Raw genomic sequence first — 18,684 nt, forward strand, 5'->3', positions numbered from 1 at the left:
TTATTCTTTATGGTGTTATGAAGTCATTAAGAATAGTTGCCATGACCTGCAACCAAGCATCCTTGCACAGTCACTTGGTTAAATCTTTAAAGGTGCACTACCTCAACAATTCAAGGTAGACCTCATATGATCAACAGTATAAAGTAGGGAGACACCAGGAGTGGGCTACCTTATGCTCTAGCTAAGAATAACTTCAAAGAACTTGAAAACATGTATGACAATGTTATTTTCAGAGCATATTTTATGATTGTTTAAGAGAATTCATTCATCTGTTTTCAGGAAGGCAATGTGTTCTAGAATACTCAAAATTTCTTGCTAAGTGTGAAGTTTTGGTGTCATTCTGAAAAAAATTAAGTACCTGAAGAGCCACTTGAAAAAAACAAAAAACAGTGACCTTCTCTGAGGCCTAAGCCCCTAAACCTTCACACCTGCAGTTCTATGGGTATTCTCACATCCAGGAATGAAAAAGACACCCAAAATTGACTTTAGAAATTCATTTACAGTCATTCCAAACAGCTTTGGCATTTCCTCTTAACAGATATAATCTACGTAAGCTCATGCCAGTGTAGCGTTTTCTGCCATCTGATTTGTGATTCTGCTAGAAATATGGCAGACCTAGGAGTCCCAGATGGATAAAGACTCTTTCTCTTGTAATGACACCATAGGCATGTAACAAAATGAGGACCTGGTCATGCCAGAGATTAAGTTAATGTGTTTGGTAGACTAACTTGGGGTGAGCACTCTGTGTGGCCAAAGATTTATGAGATAATAAATAATTTTACTCATTGATGCAATCCCTTTAATAAGTTGAGTTGACTCTTAGTCTTTTGGCTGACACAGCTACTTTATGCTCTGGTTAAGAATAACTTCCTAGCACTTGAAAACTTGATGATAATGTTATTTTCAGAGCATACTTTATGATTGTTTAAGATAATTCATTCCTCTGTTAAACACACATACTGAGTGCCTCTATACGCCAGATACTTAGGAATCAGAGGAGACACAGTCCCTACCCTCAATGTAGTTAAAATATGGCCAAGGGAATAGAGAGATAATTTCAGGAAACAACAGAAAAGTTGATGGGTTTGGTCACTTGAGAGCAATGGGGCAAACTCTAAAGGCAATACTGTAAAGGAAACTGCAGAAGTGGCCAAAAGCACCATTGCAATGTCACCTTTTGTTAGCCCACAGAGGAGATGTAATTATTCTGCTAAGTCTTCGTTTGCTATTTGAGAGCAACAAATTAAACCCCACTAATCTACCTCACTCGATGGTACTTACCAAACTTAAGAGGCTTCAATTATCAACAGCTTAATAAACTTACTAATCTGCATTAAATGAAATCCTTTGCAAAATCACATTGAAACAATGCGTTAAGCCATAATCAGCCTGCCTGGTACCTACAGCCTGCTGTGGCTGAGCCCCAGAATGCACTGTGTAATCAAATTCCATGTTACTTAAATCTCGGAAAATTCCTAATGGGTTTTTTGTATGGGGATGGGGGTAGGGCAGTCACATTAATTCATACCGTGCTTTTGTAATTCTGAAGAAAATTGACATTTAGGTGTAAGTCAAGCAAGAATGTAATTTAAAACTGCTTAAATTCAGCCACCTATTATGATAAAAAGAAAGCTTAAAGAATCTTTTAGTCTCTTATGGTAAGCCAGTACCCTATGCTAACAAAGTCCTCATATGATACTCATAAGGAATCCAGGGTTAGATTTGGTTATATGAATGCATCAAATTATCACATGTACCTGAAAATATGTACATCTAATATGTGTCAATAAAAAAATAAACAAAAACTTGTAAGTCATTTTAAAAAAAGAATCTAGGATTGTCATCATGTTTATCAATTCTGTCCATAGTCCCTTGTGCAGTCACAAGAGATAGGAGTATTCTTTATGTTTGCAAAAGAAGAAACTGAAGCAATGGAAAAATCTGTCCCAGTCACAGTTGGAAACACAAGCAGGCTACCGCTTCATTTCTCTGTTTGTTCTAAATAGGCCAGGTAGAAGAGGACTGTAAGAACAGAAGCACTAATTGAGTGACTTAGGCTTCATATAAGTAGCCTCTAAGTTACTTGTATTGATATCTGACACAAAAGTTCAAGCTGATAGTAACACTGTCGTGAGAAAGTTATCAATGAGGTCTTAAATGTTAAATGATGAGCACAGCAGTACAGATGTGCATCTAAGAACACAAAGAGAGCCATAAAATTAAGCCAAACAAAGCATTTCAGGATTTTGTCCTCAAATTTATGGACTAATTAATCATTTAAACCTGGCCAGGGTGCATACAACTATACACACATGCAAATATCAACTAAAATCCACCTGTTTAGGAATCTGTGTGCACAATTTTATTTTTTTAACATAGAAAATGCAGAATTTTCTATTTGGGTAAGACAAAAGCTAGCAAGGACCATCATTTAAAAATTACTTAAGAAATAAGAGTCTGAACTTTTCCATTATTATGAATCACACTGACTAAATTTATTTTTCAGGTTAGTCTGAATCTGCCTTTATTTTCTAAGGCTTAAAAAATCTTGAGCAAAGGGAAGGTATAACGTGTGATCTAAATTCAGTGGGAAAACATAATTGATGGGCAATTATACTATTTAACAAATGGCTGAATTTAAATAATGATATCTACTGACATTAAGAAAAAAATATTCTGTACTCCTAAAATAGCATTTGACAATCCAGAGCTTTCCTAAGATTTTTTTCCATAGGTCATGAAATATTCATTTGAAGGTGCAGACATTCAAGAATGATGGTGTGGACCCCTTATCCTTCAAATGAGCTATTAGGCTATAATGCCAACGTAAGGCAGGGTAGAGATTTAATACATAATTTATCTTTTATCAGTGTTTTCCAACATGTAATCTGTAACGTAGAATTGGTGAATGAAATACTAGGAGTGTGTCTACCAGATTCTAACAGAAAAACCACATGCATGTGTGTGTGCGCACACACAGGTGCAGCATGAATTGCACATGTGATTCAGTGTAATCACTCAGTCAATTCAATGACAATGCTTTAAGAGACAGATAGTTACATTTGTCCCCATATTTTAAGGTTTAATGGTTCCATTTATGCAAAACATGTTAGGAAAATAAAAGAGCAAGGTGTTCCATTAATTCACATCTGAAAGAATGTTCCATCTACAGTTAACTCAGTTAACTACTCTACTTTTTGATAACTGTGTATTATTATCAATTATTTTAACAGATGTTTATTGAAGTTCTACCAGATGCCAGGCACTGTGGGTAGTGAAGGGGTTGAAAAGGTAAATAGATATGGTCTGGTCCCTGCCCTAAATGAGCTTAGAGAACATCATGAGAATATAGGATAACTGCACACTATTAGTCAGGATAGAGAGAGTTAACGGGCAGGCGAAAGAACAAAGTACTTGAAAGTTCATTGTAAAGATTTAGGAGAAACAGAAAGAGAAAGGAAAATTTAAATCTTAAAAAGTAGAAAGTATGAGAACAGGTAATTAATTTGCAACCACCTCTCTGAAGTTATAGAAATAGGAAAGGACAAAAATGTAATTAAATGAAATGCAAGAATAATCATTTAAGTGCTTACTCTATGCTGAAAGCACTAACTCAGTGCCAGGCCCAGCTCAAATACCTCTCCTGGCCCAAACTGACTGCTTTTTCTCAGCATCCCTGGCACATGTATTTACTTCTCTGTGTCACTGAAGTTATTCTAGGTCCCTGTGTTTTGCTTTCCAGCGGCATCACACTGAACCAGTAACTTAACCTCCACTTCCTCAGTGTCCTTATCTGCAAAATGAGCATAATAAAAGAACTTACTTCACAGGTTTGTGATGAGGTCCAAATTAGTTAATATATGAAAATAATTAGACCAATGTATGACACATTGCAATAGCTGTAAAACTGTTAGTGCTGCTACTATAAAACGTTATTGTAATCTTTACTGCCTCTGATTGATTTTCCTCCAGCATGGTGTTTTCCCAACTTAGACGTAAGGGAATCATCTGAGAATCTTACTAACGTGCAGGTGCAGATCCAGTAGATCTTGGGCGGGGGTCGCCAATGAATCAGCGTTTCTAACAAGTTCCCAGGTGCTACTGATGCTTCTGGACCATGCATTGCACACTGATTAGTGCCTTGTGGTTCATCAACTGGTACTGGCCCACAAACTGTTTGTGAATGATAAGAGTACAAAAATTGAGAATAAGCATTTTAGAAACTTATATGGCAATTTGCTGTTGCCACAAAATCCACGTGCATAATCGATTTTATGGCATGTTATAAAAGTATCAGTTTGTAATGTAATGGATTGAAATTTTCTTTTAAAAGATTTGTTACAACAACTCATTTAAGAAGCATTGTTCTAGAACACAGCATAAACCTAAAAACGGATATAAGGATTTCATAAAGCCTTGTACCTCCTCAGAAACTAAAAGAGCTTTGCACAGGTCAGTGTTCAACAGATATTTTTGAATATATGAGTGAATTAATTAAAAAATAAGTAAGTACAGCTCAGATGGCTCATTTTCAAATTCTCCATGTAATGACTCAAGTTGGAGCTCCAGGTAGCATCGACTTTAATGAAATACAATTAACTCCACAGCTATGCTTCTGTTTACCTTTAATCTTAATGATAATTTAAAGACATCTGCATTAGAACTGTAAGCAAAGTGAAATGTTTTCTCCAGGATTCTCCCTGAGAGATTAGATTTGTACATTTGTAAAAATGCTTGCCCACTTTCATAACAATTCACTTTCAAATCATTAAAATTGGGATTGACAGTGGGATAAGATACATACACACAAGTGTGTATGTGATAAGGGCCTCAAGTCGAGTCAGTATTTACAGTAAGTAATGTGCACATCAGTGTGTCATGTGGCATTCAAAAAATTAAAGGGGAAAAATAATTGTTCAAACAAAAAAGCCATATTATTATTTGGGGATCCAACTAGTACGATAGTGTATAATATGCCCTCACCAGTGGTGACAGTTTTAATGAATAATCATAAATAGTGTTATAATATATATAGCATCCCAGAGCCAGGAATTTCGTGGGACTGTGTGTGTGTGTATGTATGTGTGTGTGTGTGATGATTTTCTTTTTGCATTTATGTCACCAACAGAAAACGAGGTAGTATTTACCAGAAAGAAGTTAGTTTTCTACTAAATATTGGAGAAAGGACCTAAGATCTCTTGCGAAGTTTAAATGGACACATGCATTAGGATACTTGGTTTCCATTCCATGATTTCCCAGTGATTAATGAGTTTATAATTACCTTACATCCAAAATAATATCACACTTATCCCTCATGTCCCAAACAGGAATCTTAGAATAAATCATATTATCAAATAAAACAATCTGTAGGGAGTTTCAGTTCCCTGGAGGGAGGTAATTCTAAAATTGCTACTTATAAAAATTTACATTTGAAATATCAAGTTTCCAGTGATCCCTTCCCCAACTCCCATCCCAAGTTATGAATATTTGTGTCCCTTTAAAGAAGCAATAACCAGATTAAAGACTAACTTACAACATGATATTTTTACCCTTTTATCTTTTTATTTGGAGCAGTTGAGGATCTAAAATAATGTTGATGTGGCTGGAGGTAGTGAGCTGGGTCGACTTGGCATAGACAGAGTTTGGAGAAGTGAGCTAGGATGTGATACGTAAGGCCTGTGAGATCCAGTAACAAACCTGGGCTCTATTTTGAAAGTAATATGAAATCACTGAATGATTGTGGAGTGTGGGAGATGGAATGCCATGAGCTAATTCATCATTTTAAAAGACCATTCGTAAAACTATTTGGTATGGTATGGTAATGATGGATACCTGACATTATGCATTTGGTAAAACCCATAGAACTGTACAATACAAAGACTGAGCCTTAATGTAAGGTACAAATTTTAGTTAATAATAATGTATCATTTTCCAATTATAAGGAAGGTACTACACCAAAGCAAGATGTTAAATAATAAGGGAAATTGTGGAGAGAGGTGGAAGGAGAGAATATGTGAAACTGTACTTTCTTCTGAACTTTTTTGTAAACGTAAAACTGCTCTAAAAAATAAAGTCTATTAATTAGTAAGGGGAAAAATATAACTTGTTACTGGGTAAAGAATGGGATGTAGGGAACAATTAGAAAGCCAGCAAAATATTCTTTTTAAAACTAGCATAGCTTGTCTCAGAAGAATCTTATTATCAGAAATTCATTTTGGCAACAAATATTCAGAGATTAGAACTCTACATGAGTGTAAGGGTGAGATGGTGGGAAAAGAGACAGGAGGAAAAAAAGTCATGTTTCCATCCAATGGAACAGAAACAAATTGGAAACGAAATCTATATTTTTGTGCTATCTTTGAAAATTATTTTTGTAACATCTACCAGAGACTCACTTTGTTTTTTAAAATTTTAATTAATTTTTATAATTTTTAAATTGACATAATCGTACATATTTATGGGCTACATAGTGACTTGGGGTACATATAATGTATAGTGATCCTATTAAAATTCTTTATACTTACTTTTGAATTCTGATTATTTCTATGTGCATCAAATTTAAATTAATATATTTAGAGACAGTTCATATATATGTCTCTATATGTATATGTCTGTGTGTGTGTGTGTGTGTGTATGTATGTTTATGTATATAAGTGTCTTCTGGGATGTAAAATATTCCAAAAAGATTTAATATTAACACACTAAGGTAAGAATAAATCAGTAAGATTCAGGCTTTGGTAGTGAGTCATAAGGAAAGACATTAACAGTATTTTGAAGCTAAGCCTAATAACCTTGAACAACCTTAAAATGGTCACATTAGAACAATATAACCAAATTAAAGACTAACTTATAACATGTTTTTACCCTTCTATCTTTTTATTTGGAGCAGTCGAGGATCTAAATCTGCATAAATCCAAATTTATGCAGATGGATTTATTTTCTACCTAACAATCTAGTAATGTGACAGAGAAAAATGCCTATCAGACAGAAATACATTTATGCTGCATTAACTTAATACCTAATAATTTTTCATTTCCAGAAAGTTATAGAAGTAACATTACCTTTATATTGCTGGATCTATCTGCTTATAAGTTGCTTCTGATGACACAAATGGGATTGATTTGTTATCAGTTCCTCCAGTGAAATAATTCTTGATTGTTAGGTTAAAAAAAATTACAAATCTTGAGCAGTCTCTGCATATTCTGACCTGAATGATCATCAAGACTTCATTTATCACTTAGTAGGGGATGAAGCAAAAGAATACCAAGTTCTACTCTTGGAAATTCTCTCAATGGCAGAGTTATTAATTAATTGTAATAACATCTTAATAATATTTGAAGTCTCATTGAAATAGATTAACATTTACACATGTGCCAAATTGTTCAACCTGGGGCATTCTTAAGGATGACTGGAGTCTGGTGAGAATTATTTCAGGAATTATTTATTAATTCAAATCTCTTTGTGTACTCTGCACTAAGTAAACACAAAACCGTGTGCTCTGCTACATTTTTGTTTACTTATAAAAGAAATAATGATTGCATGAACTTATAAAAATTGAAATTTAAAAAGATCTCTTATTTTCAAAAAAGCCCCTATACATACTTTGTACATGTTAATGAGGGAGTAACAATAAAGCTGATTCCCAGGATCCTAACTCTAGGAATTGGGACTGATCTTGAAGATCACCAAGATTAAGTCACTCCTCCAAGGTCATATGTCTAGTTGTAAACAAGTCATGGCTAGGATGCACATCTTGAGACTCCTAATCAGTCATGCGTCCCCCAGGCTCTGCCTTACTATTGCTGTGAATGGATACCAAAAATAGGGATTTCAGAAATAAGATCCAACAGCCAAATTTAAGTCTGTACCTTGTGAGGATAAATAATTTGACCTCAGAATTGGAATCATCCATTGATTAAAATAAATCAGCATCTCTACCCAGAACACTTTATAGTAGTCAGGAATGATAATAAAGAAAATAAAAATAACAAAAATAAAAATGATATGCATATATAATATACATGTAGACATACATGTAGACAGAGACTGATTTTTTTTTTTTAGTTGTTAATCCTTACATGACAACTCTGCTGTGAATGCTATTGCAACTTTGCAACTATTTTTTTATTCTCACCTTTGGTTTGCCTCTTCATCCTTCCAGGGCCAAAGAGATAAACAAAATTCAGCTTGGGAATCTATGATATTCTTTGTCACATAAATTCCACATTTCTACCTAACATAAAATGTTCCAGTTTTATGACTCAGCACATTTCTTTGGCGGCTAACAAAATCAGAAGGTTTCAGGAATGAATTGTGAAAGCTAAACAGAATTAAGGACTTAAATTGCGACATTATGTTGCTGCAACCCTGCATTTACTTGACAGAAAACAAAGTCATAGTTCCCACCAGCATAGCCTCCATGAATATAGAAAACCCTCCCATTCACTGGCTGTGCACTGACATTAACACAGTGATATTGTTTTCTAACAGATGATCCAGAGCTGTTGTTTTAAAGTTTCGGGCCCTTGAGGGTGTCAAACCTCAATCTCAGTATTTTTTGTTCATAAATTTGTCTTGGCTTTCCTCCTTCTTCAATTAAAATTTATCCTACTTTTTTTTTTAAATGGATATTTGTTTTTTATTATTTTTCTTTTTTTTTAATTTATTTATTATTATTATACTTTAAGTTGTAGGGTACATGTGCATAACGTGCAGGTTTGTTACATATGTATACTTGTGCCATGTTGGTGTGCTGCACCCATCAACTTGTCATTTACATCAGGTATAACTCCCAATGCAATCCCTCCCCCCTCCCCCCTCCCCATGACAGGCCCCTGTGTGTGATGTTCCCCTTCCTGAGTCCAAGTGATCTCATTGTTCAGTTCCCACCTATGAGTGAGAACATGCGGTGTTTGGTTTTCTGTTCTTGTGATAGATTGCTAAGAATGATGGTTTCCAGCTGCATCCATGTCCCTACAAAGGACACAAACTCATCCTTTTTGATGGCCGCATAGTATTCCATGGTGTATATGTGCCACATTTTCTTAATCCAATCTGTCACTGATGGACATTTGGGTTGATTCCAAGTCTTTGCTATTGTGAATAGTGCTGCAATAAACATACGAGTGCATGTGTCTTTATAGCAGCATAATTTATAATCCTTTGGGTATATACCCAGTAATGGGATGGCTGGGTCATATGGTACATCTAGTTCTAGATCCTTGAGGAATCGCCATACTGTTTTCCATAATGGTTGAACTAGTTTACAATCCCACCAACAGTGTAAAAGTGTTCCTATTTCTCCACATCCTCTCCAGCACCTGTTGTTTCCTGACTTTTTAATGATCGCCATTCTAACTGGTGTGAGATGGTATCTCATTGTGGTTTTGATTTGCATTTCTCTGATGGCCAGTGATGATGAGCATTTTTTCATGTGTCTGTTGGCTGTATGAATGTCTTCTTTTGAGAAATGTCTGTTCATATCCTTTGCCCACTTTTTGATGGGGTTGTTTGTTTTTTTCTTGTAAATTTGTTTGAGTTCTTTGTAGGTTCTGGATATTAGCCCTTTGTCAGATGAGTAGATTGCAAAAATTTTCTCCCATTCTGTAGGTTGCCTGTTCACTCTGATGGTAGTTTATTTTGCTGTGCAGAAGCTCTTTAGTTTAATGAGATCCCATTTGTCAATTTTGGCTTTTGCTGCCGTTGCTTTTGGTGTTTTAGACATGAAGTCTTTGCCCATGCCTATGTCCTGAATGGTACTACCTAGGTTTTCCTCTAGGATTTTTATGGTATTAGGTCTAACATTTAAGTCTCTAATCCATCTTGAATTAATTTTCGTATAAGGAGTAAGGAAAGGATCCAGTTTCAGCTTTCTACTTATGGCTAGCCAATTTTCCCAGCACCATTTATTAAATAGGGAATCCTTTCCCCATTTCTTGTTTCTCTCAGGTTTGTCAAAGATCAGATGGCTGTAGATGTTAAAAGATGTAAGCCAGTTTCATAGAGCTGGCACTACTGTAGTTACGGTTTTTGGCTGACAAAGGCGGTAAAGCCCTTAAGAGTGTGTGTATGGCTTTGAAGGTTTTAAGACATTGTGTGGAAACTGCTACTGTATTGAAACACATGATTAACCCTTGACCATAAATAGGATACTTTTGAAATGGGGGTCTACATCTTCATTTCAGTTTTTCATCATTGTCTTTTAAGGTTAATGAAGTATGTATATTTTTGTTAAGATCGAAATGATTAAAATGTGCTTATTCTACCACTAAGAACAAAAACATCATTCAGCATCCCTAAAATCAATCACAGAGTGTAAGGGATTTGGGGCTCTCTGTACTAACATAAAATGTTCCAATTTTATGACTCAACTCATTTCTTTGGCTGCTAACAAAATCAGAAGGTTTCAGGAATGAATTGTGAAAGCTAAACAGAATTAAGGACTTAAATTCTGACATTATGTTGCTGCAACTCTACATTTACTTGACAGAAAACAAAGTCATAACCTCATTTTTACTCTGTACTAAATGTATGAGGGATTTGAATCCATTTGGCTAAGCCTATGGCTGACATATAACTTTGGCATGATGCTTAACCTCTATAAGCCCCAGATTCGTATTTGTATCCTGGAATTTTATAACATCGACCATACAATGTTATTAAGATTACATGAAATTCTATATGCCATAGCATTCTGGGAACTGCAGAATAATTTATGAATATAATGTATTATTGCCAAGCAATGATTAATTGCCTCATAATAAAGAAACAAATTTCCAAAGAAACAGAATTGTATTTCGAAATTATTTATAAAAATGCGTATGTAGAATGACATGCTACGTAAACATTCTGAATATTTTTAAGTATGATTTACACAGCATGACCTATTGACAAAACATGAGTTTAATTTATCATTGTAAATAATAATTTATTGAATCTTTTCCCAATCAGATGATAAAAACATAATCTAACCTAACATTATGTTAAGGTGTATATGATTTAAGTTTAGAGGCTATAAAGTAAATTTTAGTACAAATAACTTCAGCCCACAAAGAAATTATTCCCCTAAGGTGAATTATAGGGATGAGAAATTGATATTCCCCTAGAAATAATGTTAAAAATAGGAGAAGGAAGAAGGGGAGTGTTCTAGGTGAAATTACAACACTCTGGTTATGCCATACTAGACCTAGAATACTGTAGATTTGCAATGGAAACTGGCAAAGGATGATTATACATGTTGGAATGAAAATAAGTATTATATCATGTGACTCTTCCCCTAATGGAAGTGTGACCAAAAGAGGGAAGAGGAACAATGGTCATGGTGATTCACTCTGGCAGTGGCCAGCTAAGCCCATCAAGGAACACAATATTTCATGCAGAGTTTTAAAGAATGCAGAGGCATTGGTCAAGTAGAGAAGGAAGAACCCAGCATTTCAGATGAATGGACAACATATTCAAAGTTTGAGAAATCTAGAACAACATGGTTCATGAAGGGAATAATCAATAATTTGGTTTGCTGGAGCATAAAGTGTACAAAGATTTATACAGAAATGAAGAAATTTGAAGAAAGATACTTCCAGAGCCAGAACCAGACTTTAGATGCTGAGCTGACCATGCTGGGGATGGAGAGCCACTGATGGGTATTGATCAGGGGATGGCACCATTGATCGTTTTGGAAAGAACACACTGATGGCAGTGTTCTCTGGAGGCAGCTGGCTTTGTCATGGTCCTCTGCCATTAACTTTGTAGGTAAATGGCAACCCTAAATGTTAGAGAACACAATACATTTATTTCCAAGCATTAGAATAAAAGCAAGGAGCCTGAGGGACATTTAAGAGTGCTTGGTCCTGTGTGTTACTCAAACTTTGGTCACTGTTGTGATACCATCATGATTTTCTCTTATCCACAAATCACTTTTACTCTAGTTTATTAAATATTTTTGATGGGCTCATTTTTTCACAACTCCAAAAAGAAAAAAATTATATCTTCAAGCACTGGTATTTGTTAAATTTGTAGGTTTAGCCTTTCCTTGTATATTATATATTAACATCTAACTATCAAAAGAAAAATGCTTATCTGGGCATTTTTGGTACTTATCTGGGTACCATATGGTACCGCCCTAAAACCCTTCTTTAGGAAACACTGGTCAACCTGATGGCATCGTTTTCCAATGAAGAATTAATGTGCAAGGAAATCAGATGATTTGCCTACATCCTCTATGTGCTAACCATGTGCCACAATTCTAGGTGCTGGGGCCACATCAGCTGGGGCCACATCAGATCAATGTCACTGAGCTCTTTTCTCCCCCAATTTGTTCACTTATCTCGTCATCAGTTACAAAATCACTGCCCTCAGGAACTTAAATTCTAGTGGGAGACACAGACGAAAAACAAACACACAAAGACACAGCATAATGGCAGGTAATGTGAGGGACTCTGAGGAAAACAGAGGGAAGCAAAGGAATAAATAATGACACGGTGTGCCTTTAGATATGATGGTCAAGAAAGACCTCTGAGCAGTCCAGATGTGTTGAGAGGGTGAACTGTGGCATATCTGAGGATGCTGAGGATGGCTCTATCCAGGTATAGGAATGACAGGAACAAAGTCCCCTCAAGAAGATCTTGCCTGATACGCTTGAGAAAGAGCAAAGGCAAACTAGTGATGGTGCCATGAAAGCTGTCTTTTAAAACCACTACTACTCCTTCCTTCTTGATACCTCACCATTCACACCCCTTTTTTCTGTACCAAGGGTTGACCGGGACCAGTTCCAGCCTACTACCTGTTTTATTGGAACAAAACCATGATCATTTGTTTACTTGTTGTTTATGGGAGTTCTTATGCTACAAGAGTTGAGTATTACTGCAGAGACTGTATCGCCCTCAAAGAGCCTAAAATATGTACCATCTGGCCCTTAGCAGAAAACATTTGCTGACCACTACTTTGTATCATGCTCTTTAGTCGATGCAGTTGTCAAATGTGAACATCCCAGAAAAATACTGCTTTGGACATCTTTATAATAATGAAATATGCATTTTCCATGTTACAATCTAGTTACTGCTGGTAGAAAATCAGATTTCACTTTTTCAAAATGGAGTTGTGCACCAGTAGAAACTTTTTAGTATTTTATCTTCAGGTGGGATTTTTCTTTAATGATGAATGGGAAGAATAAGGTATCTGCCATTGCATAAAAAAGGAGTGAGGAAGAAGCACAGTAAGCCTTACACTTGGGGTTTTCGCTTGTTAGTATTAAAATTATATTCACTCTAAACTACATCTGAAACAGGTTGATAATATACCCTGTTGGGAGCTGCATTGTCAGGTGATGCACAAGATTTTATACAGATCTATATGGACAGTGTGGCCTAGAGCTACAAGTCTCTTTGGAGCTAATTACCTTCTTAAATCAAAGGGTCCTAAAGATAATCTACAACCTCACATGAAATAGTTGCTGTGCTCACCTGGGACTTCCTTTTTTACTTGAGTAAAATGCCCAGGGTTCTGGCAGCAATATTTTTGTCTTTGGTGTAAAGTTCGTGGAGGGCTCCTCTTATTCTATTCTCTATTGGATAGTTATTTATCTTTATAAAGGGAAAACAAAACAAAAACAAGTAAGACTGCAGAGAATAGGATAAAAAAATACACAAGCAATATTTAAAGACTCCATATATATGTAACTCGGTGTTTAAAGTAATTCAGATGAAGGGTTGGAGTAGTATCTAGTGAAGAAGGAAGTTGAGAAAGCTGAATTGTTAAAATATTTCTTACATTGGGAAGATTATCTACAATCAATTTATTTAGTCTCACAGACCCACTACAGCCTACCAGCTTGGTGTATCTTTCAGGTGTTTGCCTGCCCACCCACCCAGCTCCCCGCTTCTCATTTCCCCACTTCCCTCCTCTTCTCCCTTTGTTTCTCTAGAAAACTCACCCTCCACATTGTAAAACTTTCTTTTCCAAATCGTCCCCACTGAATCCCTCTATCTTTTTACTTAATTCTCCTTGCTTCATCTCTTCCTGAGATACTCATCCCCAATAACCTCCTATTATCATATGGTCAAGCTTGACAGTTGAAAAAATATTTTCTGACTATATAAAATATAGTTTCTGACTATAAATATGGTTACAGAAGAAAACTTTGGAAAACATGGAAAGGCAAAAGGAATAAAACAAAAATTAGCTACATAGTTACCACCTTAAAAATGTTTCCGACCTATCACCTCTGTATCTATTTAAAATTTATAATTTTTCTGCCCTTAACATTTTATGGCCTGCTTTTTTCACATAACAACATGAAAATGTTTATTTCTCTAGGTAATTAAGCAGTCTTTGGAAACCTGATTAAAATCACCAAATGGCATGAAACACTGTTTGATTCCTCTCCTATTGATAGACTTCATTTGTTTCCACTTTTTCTGTATTATAAATAACACTGCAGTGAACATCTCTGTGTGCTCACATCTCTGATGATTCCTTTGGAATAAGTGCTTGGGAGTGTTACAGCTGCAGAGAAGGAAGGGTATATACGTCATTAAGGCTGTCACCACGTGTTATTCTGTAGCCAACTCCTGAAGACAGGCAAAGGGACTTCCTCCATCATGTGTTAAACTCAGTCTGATGTTTCATTTGGTTCTTGTTTATCATAATGTTTCCCCCGCTGAAAGTCACTAGGTAGTCTATTGTTTCTTTCTCTGGGGAAAACTTGTAAGTGACAGACCAGAAAATGTGGGAGTTTGAAGAAGATCAATCCTAGAAAGAGCAGAGGGCCAAGAAGATGGCTCAGGATCTAATTCAAGTTTGAAATAAGTCATTCGGTTCCCAGTATTATGCTTATTGAGTGTACAAATGACACATACTAGGTGTTTTGACAGAGGATTATGGAAAAATGAAAACCAAAGCCCCATTGCCCTCACAGGTTTACCATCCACAAGAAAAGGGAAGAATGCCATCTCTTAGCACTTACCTCTGTGTTTGGGAAGAGAAAAGTCCTTTGGAGAGGAAGTGCTCATATATTCACTTTTTAAAAAGTATTTTTGCCTTCTAGAAATTTAAGTTCTTTTCTCCCCCAGTTTGTTCACTTATCCAGTCAAGAATACTATTATCTAAAATATTCACTCTTGGATTATACATGAAAGAGCCCTTTCTATGTGACTGAATACCAGCTGGAATCTCTCCATTGGGCCACCCCAAATAAACATATCATGGCATCACAGCTTTTGATCTGCATCCATAAGCTACCATGGTCACAGCTCACCTCTTTTTGATAAGAAAGCAGGACTGTAGGTTTCTAATCATACATTTGCAATTGCTAGAGGGGCAGCAGAATAAGAAGTATGATCAGACAAGTTTTATTATTGACATTTTAGAAGTTCTCGAAGGTCTCCGACAAACTCCAACTTCATTCTTCTCAGGCTCATGTTCAGGGACCAAAATATTCTATTGAAACGCTCAGAGATTTTAGCAGTTTCTCTTTAAAGAAATGCTATCATTCCATTCTTTGGGGATGGTGGAACAATGCCGCTTGTGTGCTCCAGCCACTCGGATCATTCATACACTGTTTCTTTAGAAGGATTTGCTTTCCAAAGTTGAACTTTCAGAACTCAGAACACCTTATCACACTTTCACAAGCTTTCTCTCTGAAAATGGAAAAAGAAAAAGGGAGGGGTAGGCGGGGGAGCCTGTTAGGACCTGTGCCAGTTAAATCCGATCTCTCCAGGGATTTGTTTTTCTTCTGGCGTCAGATTAGATGTTCAAATCAAGCAGTGTTTGAGGACTGGGAGGGAATGTCCATGGGATTCTTAGTGAGGCTAATCCCGAAGCAGCACATTCCAAGGGGCTAATCTGCCCAAGTTCATTGCTTACTTGAAACGTCTCTTGGGGGAAGAGCCGAACAAGTGACTTTTTTTTTTCCAGTGGGCGGTCATAAGAGCATTATTAACGGAATGACCAGCCCTAGCTGCAGCAAAATGAAAGCAACAGGAGCTGCTCCGGGGACTGCTTTTGCCAGCACCCAGAGTCAGTGCTCAGGTAAAATGATTTCGGCTAACTTTTCTCTTGTTCAACTTCTCAATATTGGATCTGGGGACCTAGAGGAAGACCAAAGATCCACACCCAGGAAGGCGTGGAGGGAAAGGGCAAAATGAACATATGAATTTAGTACCTTTGGGTTGGGGATGTTTTTTTTGATGAAGACAGGGTATACATTTGAAATAAGAGAGGGTGACAAATGAGAAGCATTGTGAAACTTCTCTTGTAATTTGTTCCTATAAAGTTAGTGGACTCTTTCCTCATCTTGCAATTACTGGTCTGAGTGGTTGTCCTTCTGTTAAGCTTCCCTGCTAAAGAGATCTTGCAACAGCACGTTCCAAGGTTTTTTGGAAATGAGTTTAATACACCCTGTGTGTATGTGCTTGTAAATCTTCCTGCCTAGAGAACTTGATTTAATAGCTGGTGGGGAGTATATAGTAAGAAGATTCAAAGTAGTTTGGGGACTAACATTTGTAGCAAAGACTTTGTGAAAACCATCGAATCCTGCTTAAATGAAATGACTTAATTTTTTAAAGCAATATTTACAGACTTTTGTTTCCATTATTTTGATGTTTTATTGACTGTATATTTACCTTTCAAAATTAGTAGTTGCTTTATTCTTTGAGGGTAATCATACTTTGTTCAATGTGAGTGTCCTCATTTCTGTTTTGAATATGATGTCTTTTAATTATTAGCCTTTGAAAAACACTTCCCTATTACACATCACACATGACTGATGATGCAGAAAGACAAGAAAGAAAATAGCCAGTCCTTCACAAACTCAGTCTTGGTTATGTGCATTCTACCTTTAGAAAAGAATATACAGAGAGGTTTGCTGGGGGCCATAGAAGGCATCTTTTCCAAGCGTACATGAGACTTCCAAAACATGTTTAAAAAGAAAAGATTTTAAGACATGATGTCTGTTAAAGTTTTGTATTAAAAGATAATTGAAGGGTCAGCTAGAAACATAACACATCAAAACTATTTCATGCTTTCTAACGTTGAGGATAACTATTCTGAGATAACTGAGTTGGATATTGAAGCAAAATATAAAGCTTCCTATAGAGTAGTTAAAAACCTTCAAACAAAGAAAAGGAATTTGTTTAGGAAACAAGTTAAACCAGGATTAAACGTCAAAATGCCCTCTCCAATAAAATGAATTTAAAAATCTAACACATGATGTTCAATGTTCATGCTAAAGACCTGAATAAAAGCATGATAAAGCGAAGCTCACAATATAGTAATTATACATGATACTTTGTAGAATTCCTAACTCATGTGTTGTACCTGCTTTCTTTCTATTGTGTATTATACTTTTCTACTTAATGAAAAAATCCAATTTAATTATGAATGATGGGGAAATTTCTTAACGTTCTGTTTCTCTTTTGTTTTACTCCCAATTTTCTGTGCCTTTGCAAGGGAAATGATTAATCTGCTAATAATAAGAAATAGAAATGATTCTCAATCTTTTCACTAACAATGATGTAGCGTTTCACCTTTGAGAAGGTAATTAAGTAGCAAAACTACACAAGAATTAAATTACTTTTTTACTGAAACGCTAACTAGCTGGCAATCCATATGTAGGAATGCTTACCACCCATCATCTGACAAAACTTCCAGGCTAACAATAGGATCCATGAGCAAGAGAAATAAAGAAGGTGTCCTTGAAAAGTCTAATCCATTTGTCTTTGGAGCACAGATTCTTAAGTGAGGGGTCTTGTGCTTACATTTCTTTGCTGTATAGCCATTTCTTGAATTCTGGTGTCTTCCTAATGTCCCACCTTCATCCTTTACCCCAAGGAGAAAGGAAGAAGACATAGCAGAGTATTCATTCCTGCACATGTGAGGACTAGAAGAGGGGAATGAGAAAGGGAAAGATTCAGGATGAACTGGTTCCAAGACCTGTCTCTGGGAGCCAGCTCTGTCCAAATGCCAGGATACTCCTGGGCATGCTCAGAGAGTACTACCCATAACAAGGGTATGTCATATCAATAACATCTAATGTTTTAATGGCAATTTAGCAGAGTGGGTAAGAGTGTGAACTCTGAAGCCACACTGTTCAAGTTCAAGTCCTGGCTTTAGAATTTATTGCTGCATCTCTCTGCCTCAATTTCTTCATTGGTAATATGGATATAAAAGTAGTACTTTTCTCACAGAGTCCTTATGGGATCCAGGGAGACAATGTATTAATATATTTGGCACAAGGCCAAGCACATGATGCACGCTTACTGAATGTTATTCATTGTTATTACCTGTTGAGCTCCTACTACATGTGCCAGGTACTTTATCTGAATCATCTGGTTTGATTGTCCCAACAACTCTTCAAAGTAGCTGGAATTATCCACGTGATATAGAAGAGGTTCCAAAATGTTAAATAACCTTCCTATCTACCTTGTTAGTGGCCAGCCAGGGCTTGTGGGTTCCTATCATCCCCAACACAAAGGGAGACCAATTTAGGTTGGGTCTCCTAGAGCAATTTCATAGTCCTCTCATCTGAGCCTTCATCTGAACTTTTAGTACCAGAATCAACCCTGGACAGGTCTCTCTTCTTGGAGCAAAGCGTGGTACTCCCAAAATCATCATAACAATGCTGTGTTTCAGGTATTGGTGCTGTCTCCATTTTATAGATGAGGAAAACTGAGGATCAAAGAAATCATGTAA

At 36.3% G+C, this 18,684-nt stretch overlaps 1 protein-coding gene across 27 annotated transcripts in view; it reads left to right on the forward strand.

Moving 5' to 3' along the window:
• LOC105498657 (transient receptor potential cation channel subfamily M member 3) overlaps positions 1–18,684 on the forward strand; it is a 909,897-nt gene that overhangs the window by 561,636 nt on the left and 329,577 nt on the right. Inside the window, exon 1 of one of the 27 annotated variants that reach the window (XM_071077675.1) lies at positions 15,784–16,023. The exons of 25 other annotated variants lie outside the window; for them this stretch is intronic. The gene's annotated coding sequence lies outside the window, so the exon portion shown is untranslated. Of the gene's footprint in view, positions 1–15,783; positions 16,024–18,684 lie in introns of those variants that run through there. One more of the 27 variants, XM_011770908.3, reaches the window with a different exon arrangement.

This window comes from Macaca nemestrina, chromosome 14 (assembly GCF_043159975.1).
Source record: "Macaca nemestrina isolate mMacNem1 chromosome 14, mMacNem.hap1, whole genome shotgun sequence".
Lineage (NCBI taxonomy): Eukaryota > Metazoa > Chordata > Mammalia > Primates > Cercopithecidae > Macaca > Macaca nemestrina.